The 27,971-nt window shown below is 58.0% G+C and overlaps 1 protein-coding gene across 4 annotated transcripts in view; it reads right to left on the bottom strand.

Annotated features, from left to right (window-relative positions):
* The window catches only part of ZMIZ1 (zinc finger MIZ-type containing 1), a gene marked incomplete at its 3' end in the record, with an annotated part of 188,508 nt that overhangs the window by 123,415 nt on the left and 37,122 nt on the right, over positions 1–27,971 (bottom strand). For all 4 annotated transcript variants that reach the window (XM_082672927.1, XM_082672928.1, XM_082672929.1 and 1 more), the window contains one exon: positions 20,355–20,435. The remainder of the gene's footprint in view (positions 1–20,354; positions 20,436–27,971) is intronic.

The raw sequence follows: 27,971 nt of genomic DNA, 5'->3' as shown, positions 1-27,971 counted from the left end.
CTAACGATGATGAAGATGATGATGGTGATAATGATGATGGCCAGACTTTCCTGAGCTCTCACTATGTGTCTGTCCTGTTTTAAGCACTCTACACACATTTACTTATTTTATTCTCTCAACCATCCTATGAAGTACATGTTACAATTAGCTCCATTTCACAGATGTGGAAACTGAGGCACGGAGCTCTATAAGCAACATGGCCAGGGGCACACAGCTAGTAAGATGCAGGGCCAAGGTTTAGATCCAGAAATTCAGGCAGACTCCTGAAATTCATACTAGTGAGTCATAAGACGCCCTGTTTCTCCAACCACTGGGACATCCTCCCAGCCTTGAGCCCTTGATTCTGGATGGTTCTGGGATCCTGTAAAGCCAGGTAGCAGTTGTGTTTTTCCCTTCCTAGAGATCAGCTCCCAGGAGAGTGCCTTCTCCCACCCCCAGGAACGGCGGGCAGGACATGGAGTGCGTTTCCATGCGTGGATGTGAGTGGGCAGGTGTGTGCACCTCAGGCTGGGCGGCATCAGGGCGTGCATGCAGCTAATTTATAACCCCCAGAGAAAACAGAATTGCAAAGCTCACTCACAAATCTTCCCTATCGAGGCACTTGTGACAGGCAAACATGCCGTGAATTCCCAAGAACAGGCAGGCCTCCCCGCAGCCTCTACTCCTGAGACGGGCCCAGGTGACCTGGCCACCTGTGGGTCAGCTCTGCAGAGGTCCGGCCAGCTTAGCCCTGGGAGTGGTCGCCGACCTGGGGAGCCCTGTTCCTGCATATCAGAAACGCTGGCTCCAGGGTCTCCCCTGCCCCCGATTACCCATCCCCCACCCTTGGGTGGGTCCCACCCCACTGCCAGCCCTCACACTCTGGTCCTCACTGCTCAGAGGCAGGGAGTAGGGCCGTAAGCACCTAAAAAACTGAGAACACTAGTGAACGTCTCAACTCATACCACATACCTCATACTATACTAAGTGTTTTAAGGTTTGTCTCGTCTGAGTGCACGTCACACACAGCAAGCCTCAGAGAAGTTATGTGACTTGAGCCCGGGATTCCCAACACCAGCAGTCTGATTGCAGAGCCTATTCTGAGAACCACTCCACCGTGTTCCCTCAAATCCTCAAAGCTTACTGGGGTCCCTGGACCCTGTCCCTGGCACACAGATGCTCACTGAATTTCCCCCAGAGGGGACAACGAGGGGGCCCACGTTTGGTTCTGGTTGGGGTCACCCCTCTGGTGTTAAACCCCATCCCAGTTCCCAGAGCTGTGAACCACGAGATGTTTCCAGCTTCCACATGCTCAGAACTGGTGCTGCCCACTCGTGAGGCTGGCTCACCCTGACCCTTCTAAACCCAGCCCTGGGGGCACTGTGATGACGGAGCAGAAAAGGGACGCATGCCACAGGGCATTCCCCAGCAGCTGGCACAGTGACTATAGCACACCGAATGGGGGACCCAGCACTCGGGCCCTCTGTGATCTCCCAGCCAATTCTCCTGTCGCCCCACCCTCACAGGTGGGAGGATGGGGGAGGGCAGGGCAAAGAGGCTGCCAAACCGGGCAGCAGTCAAGAGCAGGGATAGGCCATGTCTTGATTCCGACCTAACCTACTGTGGCCAGTGTGCTGCTCTTTCGGAGTTTTGTCTCTTCTACCTGGGAAATGAGGTGGGCTTGCCTGCATGATGGTTGGATTAACTTTAACGGGCATGAGAGAGTGCTTGATCCTTTTGAGAGGTGTGTACATCCACGCACACACGTACACACAGAGCTGGGGTGACATCGGGTTACAGGAGTCCCCATCCCGGCCCAAAGAGCACTCCACACCAGGCCACCCTACCCGAGAGGTGTCTCTCGGGACTGGCACCAGGGGGAGAGTCCCCGTTCCTCCTCCTCCAGCTCAGACTCCTTCAGCCCCAAACCTATAATCCCCAGCAGGGAAAATGACAGCCTTGCCCGGCAGACGCCCTCGGCCGACAGGCGAGGAGCCGGGCGGTGGCCATGGTGGTGGCTGGGAGGCGGGCCCGGGACACACAGCCGCCGGGTCAGGGGAGGTCAACGGCGGGGGACAAATGCTTTGGGGTGGGTAGACACTGGATGAGAGGGAAGAGGGGGAAGGGGAGGGCACAAGACTTCAGGGTTGGCCTGGGGCCGGCCCTCCGCAGGACAAGGCCCAGGGAGAGTCAGCAAGGGGTCATGACCCAGGAGCCAGAAGCACCAGGAAGGGGCCTCTGCAGAAAGGCCTGGGCCCGAGACCCTGAGGCTGGCCAGGCCCCTGGAGGCAGCAAGGCAAGCACCGCCCACAGGTTGGGCGTTGGGAAGCTACAGACACACTGAATCCTGGGCTCTGCCCCAGCCTCCCGGGAGGGGTGGGGAATCAGCATTTTAGAATGAGCCCCTGAGATCCGGTTGCAGGTGGCTGCCTGGGAACCCCTCGATCTCCCCTGTCACGGGGAGCTGCTGGGGTTTCTGCTGCCTGTGCTGCCTTCCCCTCAGCACCAACCTGCATTTGGCAGCAGGCAAGGCCGCAGCGGTGCCACGGACACCCGGAGCACGTCTGCTGCCACGGACACCCGGAGCACGTCTGCTGGTGGCCGCTCACCACCTGTCTCCTTAGAGGCACGTGACCTGTTTGTGGGCGGGGCTGCAGGACGGAGTCTGGGTTTATTGCCGCCTGGTCAGCAAGGCCTGGGCCAGCCCCTGAACACCCCTCGCAGGCTCCTCCCCACTGAGAACAGCTGTCAGGGAGTTGGAACCTTGGCGCTCTCTGCCTCCCCTCCAAACCTGCTCTGGCAGGGAACTGTCACCAGCCCCTAGCGCTGCGGGGCTCTCGTCCAGGGTCACCTGGACCCTCGCCCCATCCCAGTGGGGAATGAAAGGCCCGACCTCCTGGAAAAGGGACATGCCACCCCAGGTCATGCTGCCCTGACTCTCCATGGCCTTGGACAAGTCACATGCCTCTCTCGGCCTGGGCTTCCTCATCTAAAATAGGAAGTGGGAGGAGGCTGGACTTGGCAACGTGCAGGCTGTGAGGGGAGGGCATTCCGGGTGGACAGAATGGCTTGAACAGCAGCTTGGGTGAGAGAGCCATTGGAAACATGCCCAGGAGACTGGGGTTGAGGCTGGATGTGGGGTTAGGGTTAGGGTCGAGGTTGAAATTGGAGTTGGGGTCGGCACTGGATTTCTCTGACCGGTACTGTCTGAAAGGTCAGTCTCCTGAGGGCGCCCGATACCTTCTAGCAGGGGCCCTCAGAGGCTGCTCCAATGTCTCTGGATCACATGAAGGGACTGGCCAGGCTGCCTGCTTGGAGCGGGTGGCAGTGTTTGCTCGGGGCCACTCCAGAGGGCCGGCTAGGACTCCCAGACCACCAGGGAGCCCAGAAGAGAAAAGGGGTACAGCCAGCCTCCCTTGCATCAGCCTGAGCACAGGGGTGGCAGGGCCAGGGCCTACCCGAGGGTGCAGCTCTTAGACTCAGCCCCTGGGTGACAGGCCAAAGAGCAAGGGGGTCCCCAGGCCCTGGGGAGACAAGGACCCATTTGGGTTTCAGGGCCTCTGGGTCAGGGCCATGGGGATGGCCCAGCTCAGGCCTGGAGCTAAGGACACCTGCCTGGGGCCTCTGCGGGCACAGGCTGTGCTGGGCCAGGACTCTCTGCTGGCATCCCCACAGCTACCATCACACCTATTGTCCTGATGGATATTTGGAGACCCAACCTCTTGTAAGAGGGTTATGCTTAAGGACAGGTCACCAGGATGACCCTGGTCACACAGGAGTGCTGGAGTGTGCAGGGCCTGGTACCCGCAGCCATGTCCTCAGGCCATGCCACTGGACAGGCCAGTGGAGTCCCAGGGCTGGTCTCCGCTGGGGACAGGCCACAGCCCTCTCCTGGCCCCCAGCTCCCATCTCTTCCCTCCCTCTTGACCTCCAGGATGGTGTGAGGCACCCTTGGCACCCTTCCAGGAAGGGAAGAGATGGACAGGTGGTGGGACAGGTGAACGAGGGGCCAGTCCGTGGAGGATGGGGCCTGCCTGCTTCTCTCTGGCCAGGGACAGTGATCTGAAGCCCGGGCCTGACATGAGGGCAGGTAGCACATGTGGCCGATGTCCCTGAGGCCTGCCCACCGGCGAGTCTGCTCACCCGCTGCCCGGTCCCACTTGCCACGGCCTCGCCAGCCCCTTCCCTGCCCCCTCACGGGCCTGAGATGGCTGTCACCATGGCAACCCTGCTCATTCAGTCCAGGATAATGAAGCCAATGTGTTTTTCATTTCCATGAGCTGGAGTGCGGAGCAGAGCGGGGGAGGGGGCTTTCCCCTCTGGCCCCCGCTCTGGGGGAAGGCAGGCTGGATAGAGAGTGTGTGGGGCCTGAGCAGCAGAGGCACAGACACCAGCGGGAGGGGCGTGAGACCTGGAGCCACCAAGCTCTCGCTCGACCCGCCACAGTAGCCTTGTGGCTGGACAACGCCAGCTAGAAAGGCAGGCCTTCCCGCCAACGCCCGGACCAGGAGAGGTGGCTTGGAGCCAGGCAAAGCGGGACTCTGTTTCTAGCTGTGTGACCTTGGGCTAGCGATTTCACCTCTCTGGTCTCACTTCAGTAGAACCAAGTTCATCAAGCATTCATTGGGTCCCTTCTGAGTGTCTGGCCTTCTGCTGTCCCCGGAGAGCCAGAGAGGACCCAGACAGAGCCCCTGACCCTCATGAGCCCACTGGTTATGGGGAGGAGTCTGTACTGGGCAGGTTTCTCAGCTGTAAAAATGAGGCCAGTAACACTTAACTGCTACGATCTTTGAGTTACCACTGTTGTGGGGAGGGGGGTGGGTAACATGAAGTTATGTATGTGAACATGCCTGGTGTACACAGTAGATGTTTTACAAGTGCTAACCTCCTTTCTTTTCTTCATCCTGGGGCCCTGGCTGGCAACACAGAGATAGCAGATGTTTAGGAAATTCTCACGTGTGAGTCAGCAGTCACAGCTGCCCTGACGCCTCTCCTTCCCCTTGACCTGTCCATTCAGCGGGAGTGAAATCAAGGCCTGAGCAGGGCTGGGCTTGGGGGAGAGCAGGGTGGCAGAGCAGTGGCCGTGGGCCAGCCCGCACTGTCGGTGGCAGGGCTCATCTGCGGCCCAGACGGGGGAGAGTGGGGTCGTCTGGGAAACCCACGGCCCACAGTCGCCGCCATCACATCCCCTCCCGCAGCCCCTCTCCAAGGGCAGTAAGCCAAGAGCACTCAGGCAGAAAACCGTGGCCTGTCTCCCCCCCAGTAATTCAATCACCTTGGAGGCCAGTGGCCCTCTCTCCTGGCTGGGCTGACAGATTAGAGGGGGAGGGAAGGGAAGCGTGCGGAGGGAGGGAGCGGGGAGACCTGGAAAAATCAGAGCAGGACTTGAAAAATGAAGAAATAAACCTGCCAGGAGGAAGACAGCCTCGATCCGTCCTCCATAAAACTGTCTTAGGGCCACCAAGGATGTTGGTGGGCAGAGGAGGCCGGAGATGGCTCCTCCCGGGACCCCTGCCACCCCCCACCCAGCTGGGCTCCAGGCCCCCACTGGGGAGGGTCGGGGAGGAGAGGGCCTGGGTGGGCTTGCGGGATAAAAGGGGCAGGAGTGGCGGAGGCGCAGCTTTCGGGAGAACACGGCCGGGAACAGGGGCCTCTTGTCACTGAGGCTGACCCACGGAAGGAATGGAGCGCCGTGTCCGCAGGCAGCTGGCAAGCAGGCCTCGAAGCAGGCTGACGAGGCACGAGGGCTGGATGGAGCCCGTCTGCCCTTTTGCCTGTTTAGCAGATGGGGAGACAGGCCCAGAGCCACACACAAATCAGAGCCACTTGGGTTCTCCAGCCCGGGGGCCAGGCCAGGCCACCTTCACCATGAACTGCAGGTTGGGGGGCCTCTCCCTGCTGAGTCCACAACAGTGTCACATCACAGCCAGCCCGGCCAGGGCCGAGCAGACCTGTGAAGGAGGCTGCAGCCCTGGCTCTCCTCTGGGCCCCTCCACAGGGCCATCAAGAATCACGTTTCTGGGCTTCCCTGGTGGCGCAGTGGTTGAGAGTCCGCCTGCCGATGCAGGGGACACGGGTTCGTGCCCCCTTCCGGGAGGATCCCACATGCCGCAGAGCGGCTGGGCCCGTGAGCCATGGCCGCTGAGCCTGCGCGTCCGGAGCCTGTGCTCCGCAACGGGAGAGAACACAACAGTGAGAGGCCTGCGTACCACACACACACAAAAAAGAATCACGTTTCCTAGGAACAGCGAATGACCCTGAAAACCACTTAGGACGTAAGTCCAAAAAGGAAGGAAAGAGAATTATAAAGTGACCAGAAAGGAATATACCAGAATGTTGACAAGGATGACCCCTGGTTGGAAGGATGATGGGCAGGTTTTGTTTTTCTTCTTCCAACTTTTCTGTGACTTCCAAACTTTCTACCACAAGCATGCATTACTTTTACAATAAGGAAAAAAGGACATTATTAGAGTTAAAATAACTAAGCCACTTCCACTAAATGCTACTTGTGCTACATTCTCCATTTACAGGACGTCAAAGAAACTCTTGCTGGATGTAGGCAGCAGCTTCAAGGAGGCACACGTGCTCACCCATGAGAAGTCACTCCAGGCAGGAAGGAGGGGACTAGGGATGCCCTCACTTTGCTTTGTGACTCTGGGCGAGTCCTGTACCTCTCTGTGCATTGGTGTTCTCCCTTCGCCCTACTCACCTCGCTGGATGGGTGCCAAGGACTGCTGGGCCTGGGCATGCTTGAACTAAACTCAGAAGGCTTCATGAATTAGGGGCACAGGTCTTCTCTGATCGGAGGGGCACTGTCTGGGGCAGAGGGGGCAGCTGAGGTGCCTCCGAAGACTGGGCAGGCCAGCGCTCAGGGTGGAGGAGTTGGGCCGAGCAGCGCCAGGAGGCGAGGGGCCAGCTTTCATCCCCTGTTTACAGTGGAAACACAGACTTGAAAAGGTTTCACTTTTCCACTGTTTTTGTGGCAGTGCTGTGGGGAGCAGGGCTTCCTGAGAGCGAGGCCAGCTTTCCAAGGCCACACCGAGTCCAGCCCCGCGCTGGCCTCCGACAGGAAACATCATGTTTTCAATTTACGGGTCCCTGCCAGGCGCTGCGAGCAGGCCCGCGCTCCACCAATCGGCTGTGCGGGGAGAGCAATTCCAGGCCCCGCCGCAATCGGGAGCCCTCGGCCGGCCCAGTGGAGCTCCAGGACCGCAGAGGGACCCCGTGGGATCCCTGAGGGGCCTTGTTCCGGGACAGCTCTGGCCGCGGGTACCTGACAATTTTTATGGTTTTAGCAGCTGATGCACCCTGTGACTCCACTCCACAAACTTCAATCCTTGGCCTTCTGCCTCCCACATCTGCTAGTCCTACCCCCTTGCTGACAGATGGGGAAACTGAGGCCCACAGAGAGAAGAGGCTTCCCAATGCCACCGGATTATTAGCGAAGAAAGAATGACCTCAAATCAGATTGGCAGACTCCCAACTGAGTCCCTCGGCAAGACGGGACTGTCCTGCAGCCCCCCACCATGTCCCGCCATGATGGTGATGACAGCTGACCTCCACTGCACACCTACAAGCCAGGCACTGTGACCACCCTTAAGCCACAGAACAAGCCCGTGAGCTTTCTGACCTTCATATCTTACAGATGAGGAAACTGAGGCCCAGAGGAATTTAGAAACCTCTCTAGGGTCACGGGCCTGCGACATGGAGCTGGGGCTCTCAGAGTGCGAAGCTGGCCTTCTCCACCCCTTCCTGAGGACTCCCCTGGCTCTGCATCTCCAAGGCCTAGTGAGGGGCCCCAGGCGAGACACACGGACCCCCTTCTCCTGTCCTGCTCCTTCCCTTGCCTCCAGCTCGTGCTCAGGAAGAGCCTGGGGAGGAAGGTCAGGCAGAGAGGGGGGCGGAAACCCCTCAGGGAGGGCAGGCCAGAGCAGGAGCTGCTGCACCCACCTCTGCGGGGACAAGCCCCTTCCAGCCTCTGGGCCTCAGTTTCCCCCTATCTAGGGAAGATGGGTTCTGTTGGCTCTCCAGCTCCCCCAGCCCCTAACATCCAGGGTCCCCAGAATTTCACATTTAGGGCATCTTTGTGCCACCTGTTTTCTGTGTATTCTCCCCCACTCTGCCGCTATTTCTGAATGAACTATGAACTCTTCCAACCCCCGTGCCCACTGGGTTTGGATTTTAAAGCTCAGATGTGCCACAGGACATCTCCGCTGCAAAGGGGCTGCCAACGTCAGCTTCCCAGGGCAGCAGAGCCGCTGCTTGACCACATCTGGTCTCCGCTCTGACATGCAGGATTTGAGGAAAGCTTGGTGAGAAAGGGCATGGCCGTGTCCTTCTATAGATCCAAAGCTTCACTAGCTCCTCTCCACCCATCAAACAGAGGTGGGATCCACCGTGGGGCCTCTCTTCCTACGTGCCTCTCTGGAGCCAACACCTGGGTGGCCGGGACTGGCCGTGCCTGTGGTCTTCACCCAGGGGAACTTCCACCCACGGGCACTTCCACCCGCTCTGCCTCAGCCTTCTCCTGCCCCTCCCAGTGGGAGCCGTGTGGCCCAGGCGCCCCTGCAGCTGAGCTCACTCTGGCCGTGGGAAAAGTCCGAGTTGATGCTGGGAGGGACTCTGGGCCCCGATACGCGCAGGCCTGACCCATGGCTGCACTGGCTACTTCAGAATCCTGGCTGGATCTGGGGAGCGCACCTACTACATGCCCAGTCCTCTAGGCTCTAGTGAGGAGGCCCTATTCTCCTCGTTTCATGATGACGAGGAAGAGCCTGGGAGGTCAGGTGACTCCACCTTACACAGCTCAGGACCTGAAGATTTAAAGATATCGGTCTGTCAGAGACAAGACTGACATACCTCCAGGAAGCCCCCTCTGATCTTCCTGGTTGGTGGGGGGCTCTCCCCCAGCAATGCCCAGAGCGAGTGCTCCGTGCCCTGGGTCTGGCTAAGGACTCAGGCTTGAAAGTCAGTTGGAACCGGGTTCAAATTCTGACCCCCGCTCCCAGGGCCTGTGCACCATGGGTGAGCTATTTAATTTCTCTGTTCCACCGTTCACTCATTTGCAAAACAGGCTCTACGAAGAGGAAATTAGATAATGCATATAAAGGCCATGGGGAGAGTGTTAATGAACACTACTGCCATAAAGACTCCCCCAAAGGGCTTCCCTGGTGGCGCAGTGGTTAAGAATCCTCCTACCAGTGCAGGGGACACGGGTTCGAGCCCTGGCCCGGGAAGATCCCACATGCCGTGGAGCAACTAAGCCCATGCGCCACAACGACTGAGCCTGTGCTCTAGAGCCTGCGAGTCACACCTACTGAGCCCGTGTGCCACAGCTACTGGAGCCTGTGCGCCGAGAGCCTGTGCTCCGCAACAAGAGAAGCCACCGCAATGAGAAGCCCGCGCACCGCAACAGAGTAGCCCCCCGCTCACCGCAACTAGAGAAAGCCCACGCACAGCAACAAAGACCCAACGCAGCCAAAAATAAATAAACAAATTTATATTAAAAAAAAAGACTCCCCCAAAGCGTGTGCGTGTGTGTGCACACGTGCGCACACACAAATACACACAGCAATATACTATTGTGACACAACAGCAAGGACTGGGTCTTCAATCCTGACTGGGTAACCCTGGGCAAGTCACTTGCTCTGTTTGCTCACTGAGGTCTATTCTTAAAATTCTTCCTTATTACTCTCCAGGAGACCCCTCCCCAGCCCCTAAAAAAGTAGCAGGCTTTCCTTGGGACCTGAGGGATTTGTTGGCTGCCCTCTGACCCTTTGTGTCCTTTTCTGCACTCACAGCCACGGAGCTCCTGCCACCTCGCAGAAGCTCCACAGCTCAGGCCCTCACTGGTGTAGCCAAGCAGGCCCGGTGTGGCTGGCCCCAGGGAACCCGGCACCAGGGGTCCTGGGGTCTCCAGTCAGCTCATTCTTGGTGCAGAGGCGGCAGATTTCGAAAAAATCATATTGCATTGACATTAAATGCCTTTAATTCCTGTTGAATCTCCCACCTGACTCACTGGCCTCCTCCCCCGGCTGGCCCCATGGTCATTACCATTTCAACACCTGAATTATCAAAAGGCCGGGCACCAAAGGCTGGCAGATAATTTATTTTGGTTTACAAAAGACCGATTTGGGGGAAGGGCCCATTCTCTAACCACTGGGCGTTCACCTTCCCATGGAGCTGGGAAGGCTGCGGAAGAACCTATGCAAAGATCGATAATGAAAGACTTCAAATGATTTCTCAGAGAGTTTGCTATCCTCCTCCTTCTTTGTGTCAAAAAGGATGCTCCAGGGGGCCTTGCGTTCCATAGGCTGGCGGTTCCATAGGCTGGCGAGCCCGGGGAGAGGCAGGACGGTGTGGAGTTCAGGGTCAGACAACACAAGCCCCATCCTGGCTCTGCCACCTGGCGACTTTGGCTATTTTCCTGGCCTCCCTCTGCCTCAGTTTCCCCATCTGCAATATGGAGATGATACCGGTCCCCACCTCATAGGGTGTTGTCAGGATCAAAGGAGATGCTGCCCTGCCTGCTGACATTATCTTTATTATTATCGTCAAAGGGTCCTGTGGCTTGGCTGTTCTTTGCACTTCAGCGACAGAGGTGTGATGGGCAGTCATTTCCCTCCTGTCCCTGACAGGGTGGGTGGATCTGCCTGGGGCGTGCACTGAATGCTATGTACAGGTGTGCCCCAGGGAGGCTCCCCCCACCCTGCAGCTGGGCCCCGAGTGTCTTTACCCACCGTGTTTCCACTTGGTCAGGTCCCACACCGAGCCCTTGGTGGGCACCAGCTACCCTGGGTTCTGAGGAATTCTGCTGGGCCACTCCAGGCTCTGCTCCCTGTCTCCAGGCCTTGCCCCCTACCTCTTTGTCCCTGTTGCTTCCTGACCCGGGTTCTCAGTCACTCGGCAGATACCGAGTGTATGTCACATGGCCTTCATTCAATCTGCATTTATTGAGCACCTAGCATGCATCGTTCATTCCCACAGCACTCAAAGGATAGCTACTCGGTGCTGTTCATCCACTTAATAGGCGCATAGCCTATAGTGAGCCAGGCCTGAGCGCACGGCTGCCTCAGTGGCAGAGCCACAGCCTCGCTCCATCCAATGCGCCTCCCTGCTCCTCCCTGATGCAGGAGAGGCCCACGTGTGTGCCCGCTGGTGGTCTGGTACAAATGCCACCACCCCCTTCCCCCCGACGCACGCACAAGAACACTCACACACAGGCATCTGTCTTGGGTCTTGGTTTGGACCACACCTGACCTAAGGCTGTCGCTTTTCCTGCCTCACCCCTAGCCCTACGTGAAATCCTTGAAATCCTTCGGCTCCAATCAGCCTCCTCCAGGAAGCCTTTCGTAACCCTCACTCTGCGAAAACTCCTCCTTGATCTTCACATCTCCCTGGTGCCAGGGACACTGGGCATCACTCATTCTGTTCCTTGCATGTGAGTCTTGGCGCAGCCTGTGTGCCACCTGAGGGCTAGCATAGGGTCTTCTGCTTCCTTATCTCCCCAGCAGCTAAGCACAGACCCACACAAAGAGTAGGTGCTTACTAAATATGACTGCCTTACTAACTGCAGATGGAGGCTGTGAGGAGGGCTAGCTTGTGCAAGGGCCCTGTACCAGGTGCCGGCATGAACCAAGGACCCGGCAGGACTCCTGGCCCAGGGAGGAGACAGAGCTGGGGCCCCAGTCCACACCTGGGCTGGTGATGCGAGCAGGATACCAGTGGTCAGAGAGGCGTAGCCCAGACCCTGAGCCCCAGGCTCTGACATCATCCCAGACGAGGGTGAAGGCCCTGGTGGGAATAATTCCTCCTCTGCCACCTGCCAGGGCCCAGCTGCCTCAAACGAGGTCTTATTAGGGCAAGGACTGGTTTTTCACCTCTGCTTCTTAACTCCCCTGAGCGCTAGTGAGTGGAAAATGGGAGGGAATCAGGGAGTGAGAGCCTTGTCATTTCTGGAGCACGTTGCCCTCTGCATGGATATTCCTGGAAACCCTCCACGGGGCGTCCTTGGCTGGGGTGGGAAGACTTGGGGTAGAGTGGGAGCTGTTGAGTTAGTGCGGGTTGAAAAGGGCCCACTGTTCAGGAGCAACTGGCCCCTTGATCCCTGTCCCAAGACAGCTCCCATCTCTCCCCGGGAGCTGTGGAGGCTGGTTCAGGGCTCAAGCCTGGCAGGCCTACCCATCCCAGATGGACCGTCCAAGGAGAGGGGTGACAGGTGGCTTGGTGTGGCCCAGAGACCAGACCAAAAGCCAAGTGGCCTGCTTCCAGGCCTGCTCCCCACTTCTCCCTGGGGACCTGGCCAGGCATGTTCCACTCTGGGCCTCAGTTTCCCCATCTGTAAAAAAGAAAGGGCTCCGCAGGGCCATCCTCTAGTTCTGACACTCTAGGTTTCCATGTGGGCTAACCAATAAAGCTCTGAGGTCCCTCAGAGGAGCCAGACGACCCCATTCGCCCTGCTCCCCTCGGCCAGGCCCAGGTCAGTGGGCTAGTTCAGCTTGCTGAAGAGATCTCAGATCTGAGTGGCAGATGCCTCCTGATCTAAGGTCTCCTGCAAGGCCCAGGGGAATCACCGCTAAATGGCATGTCACACCCAGGGAACAGCTTTTCTGTCCCTAGGGCTCTGGGGCTGGCAGGCGGCTGCTGACCTGAACAGTCTGTGGCCAGAGGGAATGGGCTGAAACCCACAGATCTGACTCTGGGAGCCCGGCAGACGAGACACACCAGGGAATGTCTTTCTGATTACCATGGGGCTTTAAGAGCAGAAAGAGCCCTTCCAGATCATCTAAACCCCTGGTTTATTCACGAGAAAACAGCCACAGAGAGGGACAGGGCTTGCCCAAGTTCACCCAGCAAGGCTTTGATACTGTCCAAGGCCCTACCTCTAGGCCAACTCCCCTTGGCCGGCATCAGTGTGTCCCAGACAGGCCTGATCACAGGTGTTATATGGGGCCCCAGTTAAAAATTCAGAGCCCTAGGCCCAACTCTAACCCACAGAATCAAACTGCAGGTAGCCCAGGTGCCCAGGTGGCCTGTGTGTGTTGGCTCTTTGGAGAAGTGTCATCCTGACAGTTCCCACTCCAGAGCCCCAGAGAGGACCCAGAAGGCCAGTGTCCCTGAAGGAGGGAAGCATCTGGGTACCAGATGGAACAAATGTCAACCTCAAGCAGCCGCTCCAGTGCTGAGGGGCGGGAGGTGTCTCTTTGAGACTTCAGTCAACAGGGAAGACTGGCACCATGTAGCCACTGCTGTATTCCAGCCTCACAGCACTGCCCGCAGGTGGGTGGGCTTCTGCCCACTTACAGACGAGGAAACGGAGGGCACCAGAGATGAAGTAACTTGTCTCGACTTGCACAGTTGATAGGTGGCAGAGCAGGGATTTGAACCCAGCAGTGTCTGTCCCTAAGACCCTTGCTTTAAGCGTGTGTCATACTGCGTCTTCTATCACACTGAAACTGACACCGGTGGACCTGGGGATGGTGAGCTCTCCAGCAGCAGAGGCGTGCAAGCAGCTGCTAGAGGAGCCCTGGCAGGCACGGGATGACCTTGAGCAACCCTCCTGGAGCTGTGACTGGGGAGAAACTAAGCTGGATCAAGGATGCAAGGGTGTTGGTTCGTTGTGTTTCTTCCACACACAGAGAAAAATGGTCCAGATGATTTACAGGTTCAAGTGCATCGATTGTTGCAGCTGCCGGGCAGGGGACACCTGGGAGCTTTGGCATTTGTTGGGGGCAGAGACAGGGGGCCACAGGGAGTTGGGTTCCTAGACGGTGACCATGGTGGAGAGTCTGGGTGGGGGCAGGGCTGAGGGAGCTCACCAGGGGCCACCCAGTGAGGGCTGTCCCACCATAGACTGTCCACCGACTGAAGCGCGGGCCAGAAGGAGGGGGCACCAGGGGAGCATTCCACGAAGGTTATGAAGCAGAGATGCTCCCATGGGTTCTGGAAGAGGCCCCCAAAGATGCCTCAGGGAAGCAGTGAGGGTCCCAAACAGCTGTGAGGCAAGATGTGCTGCCCAAGTTCACCCAGCAAGGCTTTGATACTGTCCAAGGCCCTACCTCTAGGCCAGCTGGAGCTGAGGAAGGGTGAGAAGCTGAGGAAGGGTGAGAAGCACTTAACAGGAGAGACAGATGTGAGGGAAAAGCTTCCATACATCCCCCTGCTCTCCATTAACAAGGGTCGGGGGGCAGGGGCTGGGGCTCCCCAGTCAGCTCTCTGGGGACATATGTGGTTCCCATAACTCGGGGGCTCTGGAAGGTTTCCTGAGCACGGTCCGCCCAGCAGCCACGGCAGCCTGACACATGTGGGACCACACTGAGGTGACTGCCCCTCCCTGTAACCGCCACAGCCCAGAATTGACCCATCTGACAAGGAGACCTGATGCTCAGGGAGCCGGGGCTGAAAGGGCAAACTTGCACCATGCAGCGCACGGCACTGTTTCTCACAACCTGTGCACAGCCTCAGAGTCCTCCTTAACACAGCCCGCCCTGCACATTAAAAACTGGCATGCCGGGTAAAACCTCCCTGCCGTCTCCACAGGAAGCTGAGGGCGCACGGTCCGGGTGCCTGCTGGCTTCCTGCTGCCATTCAGCACCGGTGTACCAGGACCTGTGCGGGGAACACGGTTCAGAGCTGCTTTGAGCCTTCAAGGGGTGTATACCCCAGTGGGGAGAGAGTAGGGGTCTGGTTGGAGGAGCAGAGACCAGGAGAGGCCACAGGTGCATGAGGCTGAAGGAGGGGATGGGTGTGTCTCAGGGAGCGCACACACGCTCCGCAGCCCCTCCGAGGGGGCTCTGCCTCGGGCAGGGGCCCCTCAGAGGGAGGACAAGCCCAGCACCTGAACCTCCTGGCCTCCCACCGCAGTGCCTCAGTGGAGGCAAACAAGAGTATGACTGCCAACTGAGTGGGCAGCAAAGTGCAGTCAGCGGGGAGGGGAAAATCGGCTTCAGAGGGCGGAGGGCTCTGGGGCAGCTGTTCGGCTGCCAGTCTGCCCCTGAGAAACATCTTGTCTCTGGAAGCCCCTCCGGGCAGGCGGGGACCCCAGGCATCTCCTGACCCTGTGGGAAACCTCTGGGTTCACAGGGACACACCCGCTGGACACCTCTGCAACTCAGACTGCGTCCTGGATGATGTGGGAGGGGGAGGAGGACAGGGGCGTCCTCCCTTCCTGGGCTCCAACCCGCAGCCCCGTTTTCTAAGGGGGGTTGGAAAGAAGCTGGGGGTGATGCGGGGACTGGCCCCCACTGTGGCACAGCCTGTGAGAGACGCCTTGGTCTGGGGCTGTTTGGGGATTAGGTGGGGACGCTCGTGAGCACTGGAACTCCCACATTATCTCTCCTCTTTTCTCATCGAGGTTCGCTCCCCTGGGTACTAGCTACACTCCTGCCTGCCTCAGTTTACCTTTATGGCCAGTGCGGTGTGCCCAGTTCTTTATTCTGAACAGCAGGACGGCAGCAGCCTTGCCTACAGAGAGCATACTCGCTTTGCAAACTCTCATCTGCAAGATTTCCTTCCCCAGCCTCAGTTTCCCCCCCTCCCCCGGAAATAAGGAAACTGGGGCCGCCGAGGCTGCGTGGTCCCATATGGCAGCCGAGAATCACACATGGCAACTGAACGCCGGAGCCCGCAAGGTTGTGTCCGTGTTAGATACACAACAGGTTTCGAAGACTTAGTATGAAAAAAGAGTGTCAAACATCCAATATGTTATCATCCCAACACGTAATGAATACAAAATAAAAGACGCTGTGGCGAGCAGTGTGATGAACACTCTGCAGGGCATCAGAGTATGAGGAGAGGAAAGGACCAGGGCCTCTGAGGAACGGAGGCCACGGGGCCCAGCGGGGAAGAGGCCGTGTCCTCTCCTGTGGAGGGAGCATGGCTGGAAGGAGGCTCCCAAAGGTTCGAGCCATGAGGCAACAGGGCCGAGGGCTCTCGAGGCAGGAGGAAGCGCAGGAGAAAGGTGCAGCAGTGGGGACCGGTGGCAACGACGGGAAGGGGGCGGCACGGTGGAGCTGCAGCTCAGGACGCCCGCGAAGGAGGCTGGGGCCTGAGCGTGCTGGCCTCGAATGCCAGGCTGGGTGGGCCTGGCACACAGCAGGCACTTGCAGAAGACTGGCTGGCAGGGGACAGGGACCCAGAGAGGTCCCCGAGGGCATCCGGGTGAGTGGGGGCCACCAGGGCCCACTGCCCACCTCACAGGCCACTGAGACCGTCCCGGCCCGCGGTTCTCAGGGGGCCCACCCTCTGGCTCCTTCTCCCCTCAGAAGAGGACAATTTATTTATTCATGAGCGTACAGCCCCTCCCTCCAGGCAGCCAGCTCCTGGACACCTCACTTCTAATTATAGCAGGAATTTCATTAGTGCTGGAGGGAAACGCCAGGTTTCCAACCGCCGCTGTTAGTGGATGCAGGCCCCCTCCTTCTCCCCTGCTCTAGCTTGTGGCCAGTGGCCCACATGCCCAGGATGGCACAGAAGGGCAGCCACGGGGGCAGATCTCTGAGCCAGGATCAGGCTCCATCCTGAGTGGTCGGCATGGCGGGTTCGTGGGGATGGGACGGTGCCTGCCCCCAGGGCGTGGGATGGGGCCCACCACACACACAGCGCACAGCCTCCCAGCGGCGGGACTGTGGGGCGCTGCCTTGGGCATCTCCAAAGAGCAGGGCGGGAGGACGTGTGCTGCCAGAGCTGGGCAAACAGGGGGAAAGACGGCCAGGCGGGAGCCTGGGAGGTGTCAGTTCTGCAGAGTCCTGGGATGATGGAGGTGATGACACAGAGCTGAGAGGGAGGGAGAGTGGGGCTGCCACCGTGAGAATAGAGGGGAGCTGGGCAGGAGAGAGGTGCCCGTGCAGAGAGAACCAGACAGAAAGACACAAAGACATGCAGGGGCAAAGAGAGAGAGACAGACAGACAGACACACACGCGCACACACATGCACACAAGCTGGGATCTGGAGGCCGAGGAGAGAAGAAGTAAAGAAAACACCAGGGCCAGGTTGGCCAGGCTGCTCTGAGGACTCCCCAAGCAGACCCGCCCTCCTCCCCACGGGGGGCCGGCTGGGACCACACACTCTTAGGACTAGACTCAGGGGTTGCGCATCTAGAGCAGGAGGCATGGACCTCCAAGAACCATCTCCTTCCGTGACTGTGGGCAGCTGCTGGGATGTGGCCAGCTGGGGGCCAGGCGTGCTTCCCCTCCAGGGTCCCTCAGGAGCCCACCTTGTCCCCAACGCTGCCCCTCAGTCAGCTCCGCCGTGGTCACCAGGGAGGCAGGGCCCATCTGGTCAGCCCGAATGGGAGGCTGGAGCTGAGCCTCGTGTGTGGGGATGGTCTGAGGTGCCAGGTTCTTGACGGGAGGTGCACACAGGGGTGGGGGTGTTCCTACATGGGCGGGCACTCTCCTTTCCTTGCACACCCACGCATATTCACATACGTCACAGCCTAATCACACACACCTGTTCATGCGCACGTACCAGCACACGAGGGCACACACACACACCTGCACACCCTCCTTCCCTCCAGAGAACAGGCACCAAAGCAGTGGAGTTGCGCATGGACAACCCCCCCTTCTCAGTGGCCTCCTCCAGCCTTCCCAGAGGGGAGAGGCTTCTCTCTCTGCCAGTCCAGCCTCCTCGGTGTCCAACCCGGGGAGCCTCACGCTCTCACCCAAACTCAGGAGTGCTGCCTGAGGGCTATGTGCAGCCCTAACCCCAGCTTGCATATTTTCTAGCGACGAGGAGCTCACTATCTTCCCAGAAAGCAGCTTGAAAAAAAACTCTCCAGACAGCTCAGACTCCTGGAAAGTTGAACTTGAGGACACCACAGAGACAGTGTGGTTGCCACTGAGGGGCCCGAGCTCTGCTGGCCGGAGTCTGCCTTTCATCAAAGGCTGTCCTTTCATCATGAGTTTGGAAAGTGACATAACTAGGCTGTCACCCTGGCTGTCACTCTAAATTATAACAGAACTAGAGAAACAGTGTTCTGTAGCCAGGACCACCTCCTTGACTGATGACAGCTAACAAAGATCCAAGAAAATCATTCATTCATTTACTCGCTCAACTGATAAAATATCGACCAAGCAATGACCACGTGCCGGGCACTAGGATGCGGCAGTGAACGGGCATCGTCGTTTAATATTCTTTCCTAGTCGGACACTTGACCTTCGCCCATTTTACAGGCGGCAAAGGTGAGTCTGGGGAAAGGCAGCGGCTTGCTTAGAGTCACGCAGGGAGCTGATGCTTAAGGGCAGAGCCTCACACATGATGCTGCTGCAGGCACTGACCATCTGCTAGCCCCGGGAAGAAAGGGAGAAGGCTGCGCGTCCGCCATCCCCACCCCCAGCCGTTTCTAGGACACCGAGGTATTGATTACCACCCTCGCCTAGGAGTGGTTTTCTTTCCTTTTCTTTTTTTCCATCAAGGCTTTCTGGTCCTCCTTTTCCTTCTTTTAAAAGAATAAACTCCAAGCCGCTTCTATGATTAATTACCAGCTGCCTAATGCTCCTCCACCAGCAATTTCTGGAAAGGGAATGAATTACCTTGAAAAACATCCGAAAAGAGAACCCACCGTGAAGGAGAATTTCAAAGGTTACCTCGCAATTAGCAGCGGGCTCCCCCAGCCTTACGGAGTTGCCGGCGAGCCCTCAGGGGAGGGGCTGGCCACCAGCCTTCGGGGGCCACCCACCGGCTCCTGCGGGCAGCCACGCCTGGAGGGCTGGCCAAAGGCCGCCCGGTAGAAATGGGGGTTGTTTCCTGAGCACCTACGTTGAGCCTGCCCTGTGGCTCCACCCCTGGTCTCTAAAGCCTCGTGGGCGGCTTAATTCCGAGGTACCTCTCCCGGTTCAAATCCCCACTCCACCGCATACAGCTCTATGGGTTTCTTAACCACACTGAGCCCCTGGAGAATGAGGCATTCAGCGTACCTCCTCATGGGATTACTGTGTAGAGAAATATGTATTTAAGGAGCCTAGTGCCTGGTACACAGCCGACTCTCACCAAGCTGCAACACTTAAAATATTCCTGGCTTCCAAGCAATCCTCGTAACAGCCCTCTCAGAAACGCCGGTATAATTATCCTCATTTTCAGATGAGAATGCTCACGAAAGGGAAAGGACTTGCCCAAGGTCATGCAGCTGATAGGAGGAAGTCAGCATTTCCTACAGCGGGAAGGGAGATCAAGGCCTGCTCCCTGGTTCCAGAGTCTGGCTGAAGCGTAGGGGATCCCCAGGGCTCGCCTGGCCCTGCCTGTGGGTACCTGGGAGCACCGGGGCCTCAGGAGAGATGCTGGGGGCAGCAGGGAGACGATCGGACAGGGCCTCACGGCAGGACGAAGACTCGGGCTCCCCTGGCTGGGCCCCAGAGCCTTGGGACAAAAGGCCCTGGCCCAAGTCAGCATTTCCGTGACAGCCTCTCATCTCGGGGTTGGGAGCCACAGAGTAAAGAGGGATTACACGGGTTGCCCTCTGGCCCAGGGCCAAGTGTCCTCAACCCTGAAACGCCACTCTGGGATGAGACACACTGGTGTCTGGGCCTGAGGCAGGCCCGGGAGGCTCAGCGCGGGACCTTCGGGCTCCAGCTGTTCCCGGGAGTTCCCCCTCCCTCATCAGGCTGGACGACCGCTTGGTCTCTATCCCGTCACTGGTGGGCCCTCAGGGAGGAGGGATGGTGGGAACTGAGGTATGCAAGAAGGAGGAAGGGGCCCTTCATTGCTAAGGAAAATGATAGGTCCGGAGCGTTTCCTGTGTGCCTTGTGCCAGTGCACCTGTGGGCACCGGTGCTGTGATCCCAAGCCCTCTTTTACGGACAGGTAAACCAAGGCACGAAGAAACCGCACAAGGTCATGGTGGACGAGTGGCCGGGCCAGGATCTGCACGCAGGCACTCTGACCCCAGAGCCCAGAGACTTGTGAGCGCTCAGGTGTGCACCTCAGTGCGACTGCGGGAGAGAAGGGGGTGGGCCAGCCACAGCACCCAGCCCAGCGAACAGGCCTCTCTGCCCACCCAGGCCTCTTCCCGTGTAGCTGCCATGTTGCTTACAGTGAATGAAGCCCATGTGCCACGGGCTTGAGTGGTACAGACAGGGCTGCTGTGCCAATGCTGGGGACGCCAAACCTGCCCCTCTTTCTGTGTGCATCTCCCCACCCCTGCCCTGGCAACCACGGTAGAGACAGGCCAGGCCTAAGAGGCCCCTCGAGGCCCCTCTGGGGGCCGATGAGGTCTCAGTGGGGACGGGGTGGGTGTTGCACCCAATCCCGTCCATGAGGGCTGTGCTATAGTCAAAGGCGCAGTGTGCCGGGGCCGGCACCTGTCCCCCACTCAGGACACACTGCCCCTTCCCCAAGCATCCAGGCCAAGCTGCCCCCCCCAGCCCAGCCACACACCTACCTCAGTGACCCACGAATCACCAGCGTCCCACGTTCCGGTCAGCAGCTGGCGGCCCCTCTGCCTCACTCCAGCTCCATCCTGCTGCAATGAGAAGGGTGGTCAGGGACCACTCACAGCAGGGGCCCCAGAAATGACCTGCTGCCACATCTCCCCACCCCACCCCAGCCACACTGCCCACCTGCTGGAACGTTTACTGCCGGCCAAACCATTCGTCCCCACTTGACAGATGGGGAATCTGAAGGATGGAGAGGAAAAGGGGCACCATGCTGGGGAGCCCTAACACTAACAGGCCCCTGACACCCCACATCTGCCAGCTACTGGCTATGTGATCGTGGATAAGCTCCTGGCCTCTCCAGGTTTCAGTTCTGTCACCTGTGAAATGGGATCGCAATGATCTCTCCTAGGGTTTCTGGGAGGATCTAAGGACACATGGTGACAGAAGCACTCGACATTCGTTCATTCACTCAAGAGACATTGAGCAAACACCCTGAGCTGTGAACAGGATAGTGGTCCCTGACCTGTAGGAACTCTGATAATAGGCAAAGAACCAAACAATACATAATTACAAGTGATGTCTGCCAGAAAGAACGAGTACAAGGGCGAGCGTACACAGCATAAACTCAAGTTTCAGGGGTGTCTCTTTGGGGAAGTAAAGTTGAAGGATAAGCCAGAGAGAGGCAGGCCAAGACGCATGGAACAGTGTTTCAGGCGCAGGGAAGAGTATATGTGAAGACTCCAAGATAGGGTAAAAAGACTGGCTCAGCAGAAGACTTGAGAATGGGTGGTGTGGTGGGTGCGGTAGGGGAAGGAGGGGTGGGGTGAGTGACAGCCAGGAGGCTGGCCTGATCACTACGAGGGTGGATGGGAGCCATGAGAGAGTCTGAGCAGCTGAGGGACATGAGCTTAGGTCCAGTCTGAACAGATGCCCATGGCTGCTAGGGAGAAGGGCTTAGAAGGGACAGGACGAGCCAGGGAAACCAGTTGGGGGGGCTGCCCCAGGGGTCTGGGCCAGCGACAGTGGTGCTCAGAGGAGAGGGAGCAGAAGGCAGCAGTGGCAGGATCCGCTGGTGCACTGGGTATGTGGGGACCCCAGTCCCCCTGCCCCCCATGGCAGTGGGTCCAGCTGCACCATCTCCACAATGAGCCACCAGTACTCCCCTCTCCTCCCTACACACCGGGCCCCACGGGAATCCAGGAGGACCAGACCCAGGGGCCTGGCAGGGAGGCTTCTCTGGAGTCCTGGCTGCAGAGTTTGAGTCCCAGCTATGAAGGCACCTCGCTGGATGGTTCCGGGTGATCGCCACGCTCCCTGCACCTGCATGCCCTCCTCTAAGACACGGGAAACCATGAGACTTCCCTGGTGGTCCAGTGGCTAAGGCTGCATGCTCTGGGTTCCATCCCTGGTCAGGGAACTAGATCCCACATGCCGCAACTAAGACCCAGCACAGCCAAATAAATAAATAAATATTAAAAAAAAAAAAAAAGATACGGGAAACCTGCCTACAGGGCTGAGCGCCTCTTAGGATGAGGCCCGTGGCTACAGCAGGAGTGGGCGTGCACAGGCCACATTAACTGTGGGCTCCCACACACGTGAGGGTCTGGCGGAGGCCTCAGACCCGCTGTGCAGCAGGCAGGGTCTCCCAGGGAGTGAAGTGGGTGCCTATGGCTTCAATAAAGGGCATCAAGGCCTGGCATTTGAGAGGTGGGCTCAATAATAAAAATGATCTGCTTCAAGTCCTGGCTTCATCCCCTTACCATGTGGCTTTGGACAATTTCTTAAACTTCTCTGTGCCTCTGTTTCCTTATCAGTGGGAGGCAATATAGAGAGAAGGAGGGGTCCTCCCTCTAAGAGTGGTACAGACAGTATAAGGTAAGGCATATGAGTGCCGGACAGGCAGGTAGCTTTCCGGCCATGTCAGCAGAGGCTAAATTACCTTGCAGGAGCTGGCGCTGGCCTCCATGGAGCGCTGGGGTCCTGAGCCCCAGGCTCCCACAGCCCAGCCTGGTACCTCCACCCCACACGGGAAAGAGAATATCTCTGCGTCCTGACTCTTTGACTCTGGCAGTCCCCAAACTCTGCTATAGCCATGGGGACACAAACGGCCCTTGACTCCAACTCTCCCATTTCACAGAGGAGGAAAGTGAGGCCTGGAGACAGCAGCACCTGCCCCCGTCCCGGGGTCACGCAGCAAGTCAGTGGCTGGGGGAGAACTGGAATCAGCCTCCTGCTTCCCCACTGCCCACAGGTCAGGCCTTTCCCAAAGGCAAGCTGGCCGCAGACCCACTGGCAAAGAGAAAATAATTATTTTGGCAGCTGAGACAGAAGCCGGAAAATCCTCGCTCATTCGGTGAGCGACATCCAGGCCCCAAGGAACAACGCCTGCCCATCCTGCCTCGCAGAGGCGCCTGGACTATGGCGCACATGCTCGTGCCTCTCTGCCCCCAGCCATCCCCAGTTCTTTGCTGTTGGGCTTGGGCAAAGGGGCAAACAGACCAGAGAGGGGAAGAGACTTGTCCAAGGTCACACAGCAAGGGCACCACACAGAGGGGGCAGCAGGATATGAACTCCCCTGGTTGGGGACTGACCCTTTTCCCCATAAACCTGTATTGGACCCCAACCTGGGAAGGAGAAAGGACCAGGAGCTCACCTTGATTGGGTCCACATTAGGGGTTATACCTGGGATATTCCTTTAGCCCTCGGTGAAATGCTATGAGGTAGAAACTAAAGAGCATGCCCAATTTACACACGAGGGCTAGAAAGCGTCTAGAGCTTCCTAAGGTCATGCAGGTAGTAAGGAGCGAATAAGTAGTAAGAAGAGCCCGGACATGAGCGGGCGGTCTGCTGACACCCAGACTCTGCCCACTACCAGATGACCAGCCAGGGAGCCCACACCCTGCCCAGCTGGCACTGGACACCCGGGCTCCCTTGACCCTGTGCTGGGCCTCACTCACACTGGCTGCTCAAACATGTTAGGGTGGAGGTGGGGGAGCTCAGGCCCAGGTGGGGCTGTGAACACAGAGGTGAAATCACCCATCCCCAGCCCCAGCCCCCTGGATGCCCTTAGGTGAGCCTCACAGCCTGGAAGGGTCTGGCCACCTGGTGAGACCAGGGACAGGTGTCCCGTGCCTGCTCCCAGCCTGAGCAGACCACAACCATAAAGGACACGGATCCACGCAGGTAAGTGTTCTCTGCTTAAAGGGCCCTCGGTGCCATGGGGCGGTGCACAGCCTGAGACTCAGGGCCCAGGGGGGTGGTAGGGCCCACCCAGGCTCCCAGAGGGATAGGTGCCCCACTGCCCAAAGGGCTCTCCTGGCATCCTCAGCTCAGCACTCTTACTCCGGGTTGGGTGAGGGGGACGCTCTGACCACAGGGCCGCTTCTGGCTGCGAGGGCAGGAAGGGGCAGAAGACGTGGTGTGCAGATCACACGTTGAAACGTGCTTTCACTCTCATCGCGCGTCTGGCGCTCTCGGGGGCAGGGCAAGGCGGGAACGAGTACCCATTTTGCAGAGCAGGACACTGAGCTCCGAGGGAGGGTAGGGTTGCCAGGGGTGTTGCAGCTGGAAAGTGGCAAGGCTGGGTCTGGCAGAGGTCACTCAGGGGTGGGGACTGTCCCAGGACTCAGATGGATTCTCCCAGCCACAGTCACCTTCCCATCCCCTCCTCCTCTAATGGATCCCCTGGGAGGAAGGACCCACCTGGGTGTGGGCTTGGGTGGGGGCACCAGGCCAAGCTGACTGGGGCTGGGGCTGGCCCAGAGAGATGCAGGGCTAACTAGGGATTCCTGGAGGACAGAGGTGCCCGTGCCACCGGGTGTCCAGAATGTGGGGCATCATGAGGGCTCGGTGCCCGTGGCTAAGTGACCAGTTGTTCTCTAAGCCGCCAACGGAGCCCACATTCTGGCCTGGAGCCCGGCCCTAGCCTCAGTGGTGAGGTCGAGGGCAAGGGTGGGTAGAGCTGGGTTTGAATCCCTGCTCTGCCCTTTAATGCTGGGTGACCTTGAGCAAGTCACTTGGCATCTCTGATCATCTCCTCTCTAAACAGGGACTAGCTGCCCCTCCAGATACTCACCCACCAGGAGAGGCTTCAGGCTGACCTTGTAGAGCCTGATGTTAGCCAGAGCACTGACCTATCCCCAGGCCTCTGGGAGAGGGGACTGGACTGCCCCGCTGTGGTCGCAGACAGGGGACCACACGAGTGGCACTGCTGAGCTGAAGTTCAGGGCTCTTGTCATCTGCTGCTAATCACACACACGTGCCCCTCATGCCCTGGTGGCTGTGAGGGGTTAACGAGACACGGGTATGCAGATGCAGGTGCCACGCAAGAACAGGTCAGCGAATGGTGACCGTTAAAGTCTGGGAGAGGTTAACTGTCAAGGTCATAAGTGGTCAAGTGGGGACCAGAACACGGTCATGTGGGCACCCACCCAAACCGGATCCAACCTGCTGCCCCACTGGCTGAACTGCCTGACCTGAACTGGCTCTCACGGGGGGCTGGCCCGCCTCACCTGAGCTGGACCAGGCAGCTCTGCCTACCCCCACTTCACAGATGGGCCGAACAGCTGCTGGTTCAGGGGCCCTGCACAGGCAAGGTGGCCTCAGACCCAGCTCCCAGGCTCACCCGGGAGGCACGGACTCCTTCACCTCCAAGACCCACCCAGGGAAGCATCCCCTTACATGACCCTGGGAACAGGCCCGTCGTCCTACCCGGGCAGCCAGTGCTGGCTCCAGGAGCAAGGCAAATATTTACCCCAGTGGTTATCCAAACCAGGCAGGCTGTCCCGCCTCCCGCATTCCTGGAATACATGTTCTCTGACCTCACCAAGCTGGGGGAATCCAGACATGGGGAAGAGACAGAGATAACCAGTCACCCAGTTTTAATTGGGCCTATGTGGAAACCAAGGCCTGATGGCCAGGAGGAAAAAGGCAGCTCTGAATTGTCTCTCTAACTACTCACCCACTAGGGGAGGCCCCAGGCTGACCCTGTAGAGCAGGACACTGGCCAGAACACCGACATACCCACAGGCCACTGGGACAGGGAGCTGGACCACCCCGTGTGGTGTGGTGGGCAGGGGCTACACCAATGCCACCTCTTGGCCTGCAGTTCAGGGCCGTCACCAGGCCTCAGATACTCATCCCTGCTGCCAATGACACGCACACAAACACACGCATTGTGCTCAAGATGTGACAAACCGGCAGATTGCCCCACCTGCCAGGGCCCTTCCTCAACAGCCCCAGAAGCTCTCACTGCCTCACTCCATCTTCAGCACAATTCTGTCACCAGGGAACTGCAAGACCTATTTTATAGATGAAGAAACTTTGCAGCAGATACCAGTGGTCATGCAGCTAGAAGTGGTAGAACGTGTACTGTCTTATTACCCCAAACCACGCCCTCAACAGCTCTGTGGTCCCAGCTCCGCCCATCGGAACCCTGTCCATCCTCCGATGCCCAAAGGACCGCCTACACCATGCTGCCTTCCCTGACAGTTCCCCCAAGTGAGCTTTCCCTGCCCAGAACTTCCAGACATTTGGACGGTGTTTCTTTCTTTCTCCTTGCATATAATTAAAACTGGGTGCCTGGTTATCCAGCTGTGAGACCCTCGTACTCACTCCAGGGACAGCGGGGTTGAGCAGAGGCTTGGGCAGCCCTGAGTGCTCAGGGGAGGACCTGAAATCCTGAGTCTTTTCCCCAAAGGACAGCAGCTGCAGTTGGCCTCAAGGAAAAGATAAGTAAAGAGACCTATGAAGCTGGTGGCTTGGGGTCTGGGGAAACTCCTGGCCAGGGCTGCCTGAGAATCACAAACTACCCTTGCTTCAATAATCCTGTATGTCTTCACTTCTGCTGAGAATATTCTGAGCTGTTCTGACAGCCTGCCCGCACCCAGGCCCGGGAAGCCCAGCGAGTCTCGTCTGGCCCTGCCCTGCAGGTCCTTGTTGCATGCCCCTCTTTGCGTGCCCCTCGGCTTCCCGCCTCCCCCTCTCCTGCGTGGAAACTTCGCAAGTGACTGGGGCAGGGCAGGCTGGCAGGTTCTGCTGAATGAAGTGTATGCCTGACAAGTCTGCTGCTGGGCCCTCAGGGATGCCTCCAGGTGGGAAAAGCTCTGGTGGTCAGGAGACGCCCAGCACAAACCTGGGGCCACACCTGGTACCGCGGGGACGGAAGCAGAGCGTGTTGGGAAAGGTAGGGGCTTCCAAAACCTCTCTGCCCACTTAACATCTCTGAGACTTGGTTTCCTCGTTTGGAAAATGGGGGCTATAAACGGACCTCTAGGGGTTGTTCCTTCATGGTTTTTTTTTTTTCTTTAACATCTTTATTGTTATTGGAGTATAATTGCTTTACAATGGTGTGTTAGTTTCTGCTGTATAACAAAGTGAATCAGCTATACATATACACATATCCCCATATCCCCTCCCTCTTGCGTCTCCCTCCCACCCTCCCTATCCCACCCCTCTAGGTGGTCACAAAGCACCGAGCTGATCTCCCTGTGCTATGCGGCTGCTTCCCACTAGCTATCTATTTTACATTAGGTAGTATCCATGCCACTCTCTCACTTCGTCCCAGCTTACCCTTCCCCCTCCCCATGTCCTCAACTCCATTCTCTACATCTGTGCCTTTATTCCTGTCCTGCCCCTAGGTTCTTCAGGACCATTTTTTTTTTCTTTTAGATTCCATATATATGTGTTAGCATACGGTATTTGCTTTTCTCTGTCTGACTTACTTCACTCTGTATGACAGACTCTAGGTCCATCCACCTCACTACAAATAACTCAATTTCGTTCCTTTTTATGGGTGAGTAATATTCCATTGTATACATGTGCCACATCTTCTTTATCCATTCATCTGTCGATGGACACTCAGGTTGCTTCCCCTTCATGTTTGTTTATGCCATCCATCCATCCATTCATTTCCTTCTCCCGACAGCTAATGACACTGCCTACTTTGTGCCAGAGAAGGAAGAGAAGGAGAGGGAAAAGAGTAGGAGAGGATGGGTGGGGAGAGGAGGGCACGGTCGAAGGCCAACGTCACCGGCCTGGATGCTTCCCAAGGGTGTCTGCACACTGTCTAATGCGAGGCGGGCAAGACACAGAGTAATTCTAGGACAGAGTGCTGGAAGGCAGCAAAACGGGGTGTCGAGGGCATCATGCTCTTGAGAAGAGCCTCTCAGGCAGGAGGGCACCCCTCCTGGGCAAAGGCCCAGAGGCTTGCCAGGAGAAAAGCCTCAGACTGAAGAGAAAATGATAGATGAAATCAGGAGCAGGGGACAGCTGCGTTCAAGGGCACATGCAGACACATCCCCGGGGGCCCCGCCAAAGCTTCACCCAGAGCCCAATTCCAACTTGCTGTGTTATCAAGGCCAGGCTGGAGAGGCCTATCAGAGGGGAAAGCCCTCGCCCTCTCCACGAGCACCATCCGGGCCCCGAGGAACGACGTTCACCCAACCTGCCGCTCAGAGGTGCCCTGGCTCATGGCGCACGTGTGTGCCGAGACACCCAGCCTCTTGATGTCGGGCTTGCGCAGTGGGGCAAACTGAGACCAGACAGAAGTTGGCTGTGATTCGTGGCTCACTCCTGCTGGAGGAAGAGGGAGGGGGCTCCCTTCTTCCCAAGCCGTCAAATGA

This window comes from Grampus griseus (genome assembly GCF_964374135.1).
Source record: "Grampus griseus genome assembly, chromosome: 16".
NCBI lineage: Eukaryota > Metazoa > Chordata > Mammalia > Artiodactyla > Delphinidae > Grampus > Grampus griseus.
Note: the sequence above shows the minus strand (reverse complement) of the source record. Positions and strands in the feature narration are given on the sequence as shown.